We start from the raw sequence: 13,289 nt of genomic DNA, 5'->3' as shown, positions 1-13,289 counted from the left end.
AGAGATAGGTCTGGGCTAATTTCTCACCGCTTTAGTCTTTTGGGGATCAACCCTAATGCCATCATCAGATATGATATGATCAAGGAATGCTATTGACCTTAGCCAAAATTCCCACTTACTGAATTTGGCGAACAACTGATGATTTTTGAGAGTCTGCAATATTATTCTGAGATGGTCTACATGATCATGCTCACTACGAGAGTAAACAAAAATGTCATCTATAAAGACTATACTAAATATGACCAAGTACTGCTTAAACACACGGTTTATCAAGTCCATGAAGGCTGCTGGGGCATTGGTAATACCAAAGGACATGACTAACAATTCGAAGTGACCATACCAAGTTCTAAAGGTTTTTTTGGGGATGTCACGTTTCTTACTCTGAGCTAATAATAGCCTGATTTGAGGTCTATCTTACAGAAGTAATTGGATCCCTGAAGTTGGTCAAACAAGTCATCGATTCTGGAAAGGGGATATTTGTTCTTGACTGTGACCTTATTGAGCTGACGATTGTCTATGCATATTCTGAGAGAATCATCTTACTTATGCATGAATAAAACTGACACACCTTATAGGGACATACTGGGTCTGATGAATCCTTTGTCTAAGAGATCTTTCAACTTTTCTTTTAATTCTCTGAGTTTTGCAGGTGCCATTTTGTATGGTAGAATAGATATGGGTTAATTGTCTGGAAGAAGGTCTATTTTAAAGTCAATTTCCCTTTCAGAAGGAACTCCGGGAAGATCTTTTGGAAACACATCTGAATATTTATTCACCACTAGAACTGACTTAAGACTGGGAGTTTCTGAACTAGAGCCTCTGACTCACACAAGATAATAGACACATCCCTTAGATATCATTTTTCTTTCCCTTAGGTAGGAAATAACCTGACCCTTAAAGGCTGAAGTACTACATCTCCACTTTACAAAAGGTTTATTTGGAAATTAGAATTGGACAATTCTATTTCTACAGTTGACTGAGGCATATCAGGAATGAATCCAATCCATGCCGAGAATGACATTAAAATCGGTCATCTCTATTTCGACTAAGTCTGTTGAAGTGACTTTTTGAGATGTCATAACCAAAAAGTTCTTGTATACCCACTGGACTGTGATAGATTTATCCACTGGGGTAAAGACTGGGAAAGGCTCTGCTAAAATTTTAGGACTAACTTTGAAATCAACTGCTATATAAGGAGTAACAAAAGATAAGGAAACTCCTAGATCTAGTTAAGTATAAACATGTATATGAAAGATCTATAATGTACCAGTGACCACATCAGGATAATTTTCCTGATCCTGTCGGGACTGAAGAGCATAGAGTCTGTTTGGGTGTTGCACACTGGTGGCACTGGATATGGCACCTTGCTGATTCGGGCGATCGAACTGAGCTGGAGGATGGTTAAGTTGACCCTGAAAACCTAACTGAGGATAATCTCTGACTCTGTGGCCTGTCTTTCCACATCCAAAACACACATCACTGCCAGCCCTGCAGACACCCTGATGGTTCTTGTCGCAAGTCTGACGAATAGGATTGGTTCAGGTATTGCTTACACTACCCTAAGGTTTAGGGCTTTATGCCCTATCTCTATTGTCTTCTCTGAATTCAGTACTAAAGCAATGGCTGAGGATGGAGCTGGAACTCAATATTTTGATTGGAATTGAGAACGATTCCCACCCTCTAACTTAGGCTGAGCAAAATAAAAGCTACCCATTCTATCTCTCTTATTCTACTTTTCTCTCTCCTTATTATTCTGCTTCTCTATCTGTTGAGCATAAATCATCAGCCTAGAAAATTCCATATCATTGATCAACATTACGATCCTACACTCTTTGACCACACTATCATTCACTCCAAACACAAACTTGCTCATTCGAGATCTGCTATCTGCCACTATATGAGGAGCATATCTAGATAATTGAGTAAACTTGAAAAAATACACTTTCACTATCATATTTCCCTACTTGAGATTAATAAACTTTAACACCTTAGTTGCTCTTATCTCTAGGGGAAAGAATCTATCTAGAAAAGTAGTGAAAAACTCCTCCTACTCTATGGGCCTTGCATTTACTGCCCTCTCTGCTTTGCACTATTTGAACTAAGTATGAGCCACGTCTTGCAACTGATATGTAGCTAAATCAGCACTCTCACTAGCTATCACTCCCATAATATCTATAAATTTCTGCACCTAATCAAGGAATTCCTGAGGGTCCTCACCTGACTTAGACCCTATAAAAGACGGAGCATTCATTCGGGTGAAGTCCCAAATCCTGGCTGCTACAGTATTGTCCACTGGGTTTGCTGGAATGACAGCTGGATGTTCATTTTAAGAAGAAACTAAATGAGCTAGGGTGGTGAAAGCTGCTCTAAACTTATGCATTTGAGACATGCTCACCCAAAGAATTTGGCTGATCGGGCTAAGAGGCTGACTGATCTCCCATTCCTCTTCCTTAAGTCCTCTGGAGGCATTTTCTATAGATGTAAGAGAAACTTTAAATAAAAAGAGAGTTTATCTAGAGCTCATGCTCACTCGCACGATAAGAATACTGAAAGAAGGGAAATTGTTCCTAAAATATCTCGTAGACTCTTGTCAATAAGCATGGCGCGCTACATATCCGTGCACAAGACTTTACTAGGTGCAACTTTCGGACTTCCTAGGACACTGTTGAACCTTAGGCTCTGATACCAAGTTTGTAATGCCCCGAGTCTGTACCCCGGATGCTATACGGTGCTCATAATCCCAAAGGACCACGAGCTAACCCATGACTGGTACCTACTGTAATAACTAAGTAATAATATATTATAATGAGTAATAATGGGCTGAAATGCCATAAGGTACAAATAAATGAAATAAAACTGAGATAAGGTATCTCAATACCAAAACTAAACAACTGTCTGAACATCTAATCTAAAAAGCCTTTAGCTGAACTGTCTGAACTGTGGAGATGATGGGATAGTCCCCCAACTAACTCCATCTACTGAAATGCTGAATGTAATGAGATAATAAAATAAAAGAATATCCTCGAATAATGAGGACTCACTGCTAGTCTACTGCTGTTGGCTGAATCTAAATCAACTAATGCATGATCGGGAACCTGAGCGTCCGAACCTATGGTATAAGACACCATAGCGCAATAGAAAAGTATGTGTTAGTATGTGTGAATGTATTGGTATACAAAGCGAGGTAGGTTGAATGCAAGGGTTCACATGCATGAACTATAACTGACTGAATAACATGAACATGGCTGAGTGAGAAATACATGCATGAATACAGGAGCTGTAACTAAAGTCATAATTATGGATTATTAATAACTGACATACTATTACTGAGTGACTGTTTCTGACAGTCCTGACTCTGATGGAACTAGCAGAGTTTCGTACTGAGCTAAATGACTGTATCTGACAGTCATGAAATTTGTAGAACTATCTGAGTTTTTTACTGATGACTGAGATTGAGACTATAGGACATAATCATCTAACTGACATGCCCCTTTTTAACTGATTTGGGGTCCAACCTGTAATCCCAGTTGGAAGGGTGTTAACATCGTGCCATGGGTAAGGACAAGCTGAGAGTTACCCTCATCTATCAGGTACTCTAATGAGAATGGTAGGACTCTCAACTGACAGGTTAAGCGACCTTATCAACCCTTATCTAGTAGGTTTGATGTCTTAACCTATGCTGGCTACGTAGTTCTAGAACGCAAGGACTACTTCTCAGGATCACACCCTCTACTGGAAGGTGAGCCCTCATCCTTGGATTCACTCGGTGCTGAATCCTACTCCCAATTGAATAGACACTGAACTGAGTATACTGGACTGAACTGGATTGAGTTTACTGAGTTTTGTTGACTGATGGAATACTACTGAATTTTGTTGACTGACTGAGCTTACTGAGGCCTGAGCTAAATACTACCGAGTTTTTCCTGAATTCTAAGACTGGTTGAGAGTACTACTGATCGTGACATACTAAGATGGATTCTATAACTGACATTGGCTCTAGGCATACAACTAATTTATCAGGAATTAAATACCCCCAGAACTCGATAGCATGAAGATAATAAGACATGACAATTCTTGAATACTTACAATAGTTTACAACTCATAATACAATTTATAAGGTATTTCATCAAGAACTTGAAAGTCGTGAACTTGCACATAAATAGAAATGCATGATAACATGTCCTAATTTCACATCAACTAATCTCATGAACATTCCATCAAACACTTACAAGGCATAGCTTTATACTTGGGCATGAACAACAATGTTAATACATCATGACTACCATATTAATTCATAATTCAAGGGTTTCTACCTAAGAGAATCAAAATTCAACTTACATGCCACCATAATATCAAGAAATACATTAAAGATTTCAACTTGAAATGCATACCACAACATCAACATGATTACATTCAAAACCACAACATGGACATCACAGCTTATATTTTTAAAAGAAGTTTCTTGAACTTCAAGGGTAGACGGGACCCTCGGATGAACACTTTACATACCTTCATGCTTGAATTTGGAAAGATTGATGGTGAAATTTGTAGGATTTGATTCTTTGATTGATATCCCTAGGGTTTTGTTCTTGAGGATTTTATGAATAATGATTGTATTATGCTTCTAAAAGGGCTAAACTTCATGTTATGGGGGTTAAAAGGCATGGGAAAAAGACCCAATTACCCCTTGAGGTGGGACTTTTAAATGACTAAAAAATTAGGTTACTAATGCATAGGTCGACGTGGCACATCGATGGCATCGATGCAATATCCAACACGTCGCGCCAAGTTAGCATCAACTCACTGGAATTTGATGCTGGTAGCTGGGAAAAATATTAACCAATACGATAGTTGACGTGACGTGCCAAGATCCGTTGGTTCACTGTTTTGGGATTCCAAAGGAGCTTCAAATGAACTCTGAAAAATCTAAAACTTGTCCGGATTCACTTATTGACCTTTCTAATCATGAATTAACTCAAATATAGATATTTAGAGGAGATTAAGGTCGTGAAGTAAAAGTGTCAACTTTCAAAGACTAAAAATATAACTAAGTCAGAATACTTTGCTAAATATTCTAAGTTGGGGCATGAACAATAATGTTAATTCACAACATCAACGTAATTACATTCAAACCCATAACATGGATATCATAACTTATGTTTTTAAAAGAAGTTTTTTGAACTCCAAGGGTGGAAGGGACCCTTGGATGAACACATTAAATACCTTTTTGGCTTGAATTTGGAAAGATTAATGGTGAAATCTCATGGATTTGATTATTGGATTGATATCCGTAGGGTTTTGTTCTTGAGGATTTCATAAATAATGATTGTATTATGCCTCTAAAGGGGCTAAACTTCATGTTATGGGGGATGAACGGCTTGACAAAAAGACCCAATTACCCCTTGAGACGCGGCTTTTAAATGACTAAAAAACTGGGTTACCGACGCGCAGGTCGATGTGGTGGGTCGATGGCATCGATGTGATATTAGTCGCACCAAGTTAGCATCGACATACTAGAATTTGACTCTGGTAGCTAGGAAAAATATTAACCAATGCGATAGTCGATGCGATGAGCCCACATCGCATTGGTTCACTATTTTGGGATTCTAAAGGAGCTTCAAACGAAGTTCAAAAAATCCAAAACTTGTCCAGGTTCACCTTTTGACCTTCCTGATCATGAATTAACTCAAATATAGACATTTAAAGGACATTAAGGTCGTGAAGTAAAAACTCCAACTTTCGAAGGATAAAAATATAACTAAATCAGAATACTTAGCTAAATATTCTAAGTTGAGGACCCCTTGACAAGCTTAAAGGATTGAATTAAGCTAGAAATTTTTTGGGTTCTTACATTTGGCTTCTTAGTATTTTATTGAATCTGCATAACCTTTTGCTCTAAATTCTTATTGAAAAATGGTTTGGTTTCTAAGAAGAACATAAAGAGCCTTACTATGATATATAAAACACCCTCAAATTCACTGTAAATTAGGAAATTGATGACATCTAAGCAATACCTCAATTTAGATGATGATACGGTCGCTGTCAAGATATAGTAACCTAACTAAGGTTGGATTTGAATCCCAAGGGAGCATGTGGCTTTGCAGATCTCAGTAGTTGTAGTTAATGGGCAGAACAAGAAAAGTAAATGGGGGTTTTTATTTCTAGTAATCTCAAACAAATAACAGTATTAACTTGGTTGAGGTCAGTCGTAAGCGAATACTAGGATTGTGTTCCCCTAGCTCCTCAATTTCGTAGGATTATCATGTGTTATTGAACCAATCCAATACCTTGCATAAAGAATTGATAAGTTATGTATCTCTTACAGTCTTTTGGACGAGTAGGAGGATTTTACCCTTTACCTTTTGAGTGTCAGGGTATCGCACTACAAACCCTTATCTTGATCCTAGTTAACTATTACCTTTTGAGTCTCAAGTTATTAGATGAAACTTAACCATATTACGTAGATAGAACCTAGAACACTATAACAAAAAGGTATATTTAAAACCAACATTTTGGGGCGAGTTAATAATTTCATCTCTAAAAGTATGTTTGTTCAGATTAGATTATATTCTAGTCCCTATTTGTGCATTTTATTATGAAGGTATAAAATTTAATCCTAAGAAAATTATTAACTGTTCCCTACTGATTATTTTGAACCTTTGGACGGGAAAGAGTACCACCAAATTTTAATAATTTTTTTTTGTTTTCACTGCTAAAACACATATATTCTAAGTAGGCGCCAAAAAGAAATAATAAAATCTCTTTGTTTTCTCTTCAGAATACGTACAGGTCGTTCCTAAGCTATAAGCTTTGCCCTAATTATTTCTATGGTAGGTTTGCCAATTTCTTTTTGCAATTTAAGTTTACCCTAACGCTTTTTTCCATTGCTTCTTCACACAACTTTGTCAATTTCGTTTTGTCTTCAAGTTTTTGCCCTAATCTCAATTTTCATCGTAGCTTCCATAGCAGCTCAGGTATGATTTCTCATCCATCAAGTTGTTTGTTTGGTTCCAATTTATTTTTGATGATTTCTTCTTTCTACTGCTTGTTTGATACCAATTACTTTTCTCCTGTTCTTTTTTTTTTTTTAAAAATAATTAGTGAAAAGGTTATTGGGTAGGAATTTTGCAACTGATAATTTGAAGTTTTTAAAAAGTCTTCAAGTTTAAGTTTGATTTATTAGGGGATGTTTATAGCAAAGTGAAGTTGTAGTTTTAGGGTTCATTGAAAAGTGATAATTTGCTATTGGATTTTTTCTCTATTTGTAAAGTCGATTGTGTTTGCTTCAAAGGATGCAATTTTTTGTGTGATAGATAATTAAAAAGAGGATGGGATTTCTTATAAGAATGTACGTTTCTGATAAGAATGCTAGAGATTTGAAGTAAAGTGTATAATATCAACGGTGTCCAGGAGATTTATAGGTACATGATGAATGGAATTCTTTTACTTTTTGTGAACTTTGACTTATTTTTTATCATGTACTATTGATGTCTAAACTTAATGCAGTTATACTAGGGATTGAGCAACATCAGAGAGAGGCAAATTAAGCAACTTGGACACCTTATGAAATGACACTGAGTTTGGATCAGTATTAGGTCTCGAATTCAGGTTAAGATTATGAATCGGGTAAGAACTTGGACCTAAGCCCTGTAGATTATTCATGCTAGATGAATTGGACCCTTGCTTGGGTTAGAGACTTGTATTATAGGCAATGCCTAATGGTTCTTTGTATTTGGATATTACTAATTCATCTGTAATCTACTATATGATTGGCACATCTAGTGATCTAGAAGTGTCCTTCTTTGTTTGTCTTCAGTTGTTTTGGTGCATTCCTGAAATATAACATGTTATTTAGTTTTATCTTTTATTATGTCTTGTAATATATGTGAGTTCAACACCCGTGATGTGTGATGCATATATAGTAAAAAATAGTAAAGGTCGGATATTAGATTTTTAATTACTCTTCCAAGGAGGTAAAATCATGACACTTGAGCTTCTCTATTAGTTCTATTAGGTGATTATAAGAAACACCTTCTTTTTTTATAGCCCTTTTAATTATTTGTTCGATGTCTTTTGCTCTACCTCTAATCTTTTCCTTTCCCTAGAGGTGTTTATCGACATCTTTAAACTGGCCTCTAGCTTCTCCTTCTTGATAATTGTATCCTTGATGTCAAACAAAATTTACCATACCTCTGCACCAACCCCAACCCTGCATCCAAGAGTCTTCACCAACTTCTCATTGTAGAACTGCTCTTCCAGCAATGACCATATGAGCATTGGTACTCCAGCTATGAAAGATTCCATAGTGGAGTTCGAGCCATAATGAGTCATGAAAGCTCCAGTTGATGGATGGTTCGAGATCATCAGCTGTGGCACCCAACCTCTAACTATCAAACCTTTGTTGTTGGCGAGAATTTTTCCTTAAAGCCAGTAGGCATCCAACTTACTTGCTCATTGTCACCCTTCCTTACCACCCACAGAAACAACGAATATGAGGCCTCGAGTGCTAAGGCAATTTCAGTGAGCTGAACATCAGAAAACCTCTCCATACTTCCAAGAAAAATTTACACAATAGAGTTTGGTTCTTGAGAATCAAGCCAACTTAGGTAGCTATGCTGCTCGTGAACTGTAGCGTTTGCTACTTCTCTCTTGGAGAAGTGAAATAAAGGGCCAATGAATCATGGTTTTTTACCTTTGATTTTCTGGTAAAACTTAGCATAAAGTTCTAGCATCATATCATTATTATTAGTAAGATATTTATGGTATTAGTGCACATACACTTTTTCTGTAATTATAGATTAGTTTTTAATGCCACATAAATTTGATATCAACTCTTCACTCCTGAAATTAAGGATTGGACGTGTAAATTTATGTTATAGAACAAAAGGTATCAGTTGTTATTTTTACAGAGTGAGGAGGTAATTTTGTATCAGTAGTTTTTACAAAGAATAATTGTATCTACATATGAACTATAACTTCATTTTCTGGCTTTATATGTGTTTGAGTCTAATTTTCGTATTCATTACTATTTTATGGATAATGAATTGTATATTTTTAGGTATAATTGTGTGTACACTATTTTTATGTGAATTTAATTTATGCTGCAAAACATAATCGTACTTTGTACTCATTTTCTCCCTTATCTTCTTATCTATACTTCTGCATTCAAATTTATGAAAACTTTCTCTTTTGAAGGGCCAAAACAGTTCAACACCCGCTCATTGAGTACTCAACCAAAGTGCCTCCACAATCGGCTTTCTTTTTTTTGTTTCATTTGAAAAAGAATAAATTCCTATATCTAACATTCAAACGCAGCCACCTATAAGAAGAACTGACATATAAATAGACGGCCATTTCATAATTAGAAACGAGGACCATCTTTTCTCTCCATGGCATGCTCAGATTGTAAAGCATTGTTCACAGGGAGTACTTCCTCAAGAATATATTGTACACATTGCAACTGATTTATCTTTATTGAATTTCTAACTTATGTAAGGAATAAAGACTGGCTTGACACCAAGAAGATGCTAATGAAAGAACCAGGGAACCTAAATCATATAACTTATAGGTTGAACTACAATGTTATATTCTTTATAAACACTGCATTTTGAGGTTACGGTCACTGATAGCACCACTTCATTATAGCTTTCAATTCAAATCAGATAGCAAAAAAATATTGTGCCAGTTTTATGTCTTCTCTTTGCAAAAGTCAGACCTTCTGGATTCAATCTGATTGATCATATTTTTCTTTGTTGAAAAAATGAATTTGACTACTTTGAAAATCCTGTGTTGTGTTTTTTTTTGAATTTCTATTTTTTAGAGTGATTTATTAGCATGTGTGAAATATTATGAGTACATCATAGATAAATCATTTCATTGGATTTGTATGAACTTTACTATTAAACTGGAGGTGGTGTGTCATTTGCTTGTCAGCTGCAAGTTTCAAGATTGTAATACCTACCAATCTCATGATTTTTGTATATCTCACTTTTGTCATTAGTACTATTTGACTTGTAGTATTTCAACAAATGTAAAGTTGATATTTTTAAGAAAAAGTGAGTGTGGTTTCTATCATGTGGAGGAATTGGATAGTGTTTTGGATAAGATGAGGTATGATATCTGCATTGATGAACTTCTTGAGGGCCTATTTTCAGCCAAGTGCTGATGGATATGTTTATATAGGTTTTGATGTCGGTGGTCCTCAGGATGAGATTTTATGATATAATGATACAGGACATTATGTAAATAAAAAGTTTTCTATGGATATTGTTAGGGCTAATAATATAATGGAGGGTCAGAGCCAAATTGAATCAAGGAGCTTGAGCTTGTAGGATTTTGGACCATATGGTACTTTCATTAGAGTTTATGATGGGAATGCGGACCTGAAACTTCAAGATTCATCATTGAACATCTCTTTCAAAATCTCAAGAGAGAGTTCTTCTAACCAATTTGAGTTATCTTTCTCTAGGAAAGTAATATCACAACTTTTTACTCCCTCCGTGTCAGTTTGTTTGTCTATTTTTGACTTGCCAGAGTTATAGAAAGTAAAGCAAACTTTTTAATCTCCTCTCTTAAACTAAAGAGATGTAGAATGTACCAAAATACTCTTTAATCTTGTGATCTCAAACATGTCATGTGGAAAGTTAGAATTAAAGAGTTGTCCAAAAAGGAATAAGATATTTTTTTACCTTTCAAGGATGTCCCAAGTCCTAGGAGTTTATTACCATTTACCTTTCATAGAATATTATTTAAACAATCAGAAGTCTTAAGTATATTTATAGCACTATAGCAGTAAGGTAGCCATTTTGGTGAATCTATATTTTCTTGCTAAATAATAAATGGAGTGACATGGATAGTGAGAATTCATATGGCCAAATCAAACTTGCTTCTGATTAAAGTATATTTATTTTTATTCTATATTATAATATGGAATATCATGAACTGCTATGTATATTTAAGATTTCCACTCATAGCTTGAACCAAATTGTGTAGGGTTGACATCTGAGCACCTGACTATGTCTGTTGAGATGATTCGAAAAGCATTTCAAGCAGCACAAAAAGGTTTCCTCTCTGTTATGACTAGACAAAGTCCAATGAAACCACAAATTACTGTTATTAGATCTTGTTATCTTGTTGGAATTATCTGTAGTGAAACCTTATATATAGCTAACCTTGGTGACTCGAGGGAGTCTTAGGGAGAAATTTCAGGTTAATTAGGGAGGTTCTTGCGGTTCAGCTATCTGCAGAACACAACATGAGCTTTGAATCTGTAAATTCGCAACCAATAGTCAATCACAATACCAAATATTTATTCTTTAATATTAAGTCTTGCTCTCGTATTGTGATTGTATCATCTTGGTTGTCAACAAATTAGCTCCATTGATTTTTCAAATTAAATTCAGCCCACATTGCCAAATTTCTCATGTCCTTGACCATTGCAGGTGTTCGTTGAATAAATGAGCTTTATCAACCGACCACTAGCCTTGAAATCATGTTTAGAGTAGTAACATGTACAATGGCTTCTCACTCCCCTTGAAGATCAGTTCTCCTCCATTGGCTTCAGACAAACTGAACCGTGGGTAGCTCAAAATAGAAGTTGGACTTGGCACTTTTCAGACAAGGAAATTGTTGGTGTTTGAACTCAAAGAGCCTAGGTAGCTGGATAAAGCCAATAGGACATTTATATTAATAGTATTAGTTAATAGAGGATGTCAATTTTCTTTTTTTTCGTGAAGTATTTATGTAAACAATGACATGACTGATGTATATATGGTGTTTATGTGTATATAAGAAAGCAGATTATGGCAATTTGATATATAGAGATACATACACATTTAATTAATTCCATTAAAAATTATATAGTTATATAGTTAGGGACAAAACTTGGTCCGAATAGGCTTTTTAGGACCAGTGAATTGGTGGTTGAAAATCTTAGCAGCAAATGTACTTTCAGGACTAGATTTTTTTTGGTCATAAAATCTCTTTAATCGAGGACCATAAACATGGTCCCTAAAAGTATTTTAAGGACTAGTTTCATTCTAGTCATAAAAAATATTTTAGGGACCAACTAGTTTAACCCATTGTAAATGACCTTTAGTGAAGGAGGCTATAGGGACGGTGGCGACCATCTTTCCCATGGCTAAAGAGAATTATGACCAGGTAATTAGTGGATTAGGACAAAATATAACGTCGTTAAGTAATAATTACGATGGGATTTTTTGTCGTCGCAATAAGCTTTTAAGGACCAAGTTATTAGAGTCATCGCTATTGACCTTTTGTGTAAGAGCCTGTTAGGATGGGATGCGACCAACTTTTTTTCATCCTAAAAGACCGATTGGGATAAGATTTGGACTTTCTGGGATCAATTTTCCCTTCCTTATATGCTATTTTCTTGTAGTCGAAGTGTGGATCGGCAGTTAAACTCTAAATTACTGTGGTTTTTATCTTTTCCTAGTCAGTACTCCTCATTTGGAGTAAGTAGCAATATCTAGGCAGGATCCTGATGCGTGCACCCATTAAGAAAGTAATCATAATGAAGATAAATCAATGCATGCCTATAATACCCCAGGAAATTTTTTGTTGAAATTTTGTGCGTAAACGTGTTGGGTTCTATCTTCTAGAATGAATTATAATTTTTTCCATGTGGAAAGTCTTATATTATGACCCACCATTGCATAGATTATCAAATAAACTTTCCAATGATATGTGGATCATCCAAAATGGACACCCGAGCGACTAGTTATGAACATTTTGATCGAATCATGAATAGTAGTGAACAGTAAAACGTGCAGAAAAAAGTACTGAGGCCTGGCGTATTTTTTCTCCAACTTTAAATGATCATAACTTCTTGTACATAATGATCTGGATAATCTACTATAAATCAACGAAAGATCTGCGAGTCCTCTTTTCAATGAAATTGGTTTTATCTAATTTGTCTATCGGAGCAAAAAGTTATGGTCGATCTACTTCAGCCTATCAAAACCAAATTTTTGGGTAAACTTTAAATAAGCATAACTCCTCGTACACAATGATTTGGGTGCGATACTATATATCAACGGAAAGATATGAGAGTCCTCTTTCTAATGAAATTGGTTTCATCTAATTTGGATATTGGAGTAAAATGTTATGGTTGATCTACTTCAGACTATCAAAACGGTCCACCAAAGGACAGATTCGATAATTGTTTGATTTTTAGGGGCATTTTGGTGATTCCCCCTACCCAAAATCCGTCCAAACCCTATATTAAAGCCTATTAGAAGCATTATATGTTATATTTCATCAAATTTCCT

The 13,289-nt window shown here is 35.6% G+C and overlaps 2 pseudogenes; one reads left to right on the top strand and one right to left on the bottom strand.

Annotated features, from left to right (window-relative positions):
• Positions 1-7,957: 7,957 nt before the first annotated feature.
• On the bottom strand, positions 7,958-8,735 carry LOC107879109 (annotated as a pseudogene).
• A 1,377-nt stretch (positions 8,736-10,112) lies between these two features.
• On the top strand, positions 10,113-11,456 carry LOC124886561 (annotated as a pseudogene).
• Positions 11,457-13,289: the final 1,833 nt, after the last annotated feature.

This window comes from Capsicum annuum, chromosome 8, assembly GCF_002878395.1.
Source record: "Capsicum annuum cultivar UCD-10X-F1 chromosome 8, UCD10Xv1.1, whole genome shotgun sequence".
Classification (NCBI taxonomy): Eukaryota; Viridiplantae; Streptophyta; class Magnoliopsida; order Solanales; family Solanaceae; genus Capsicum; species Capsicum annuum.
The sequence above is the reverse complement of the archived record's forward strand: the minus strand, read 5'-3'. Positions and strand labels throughout refer to the sequence as shown.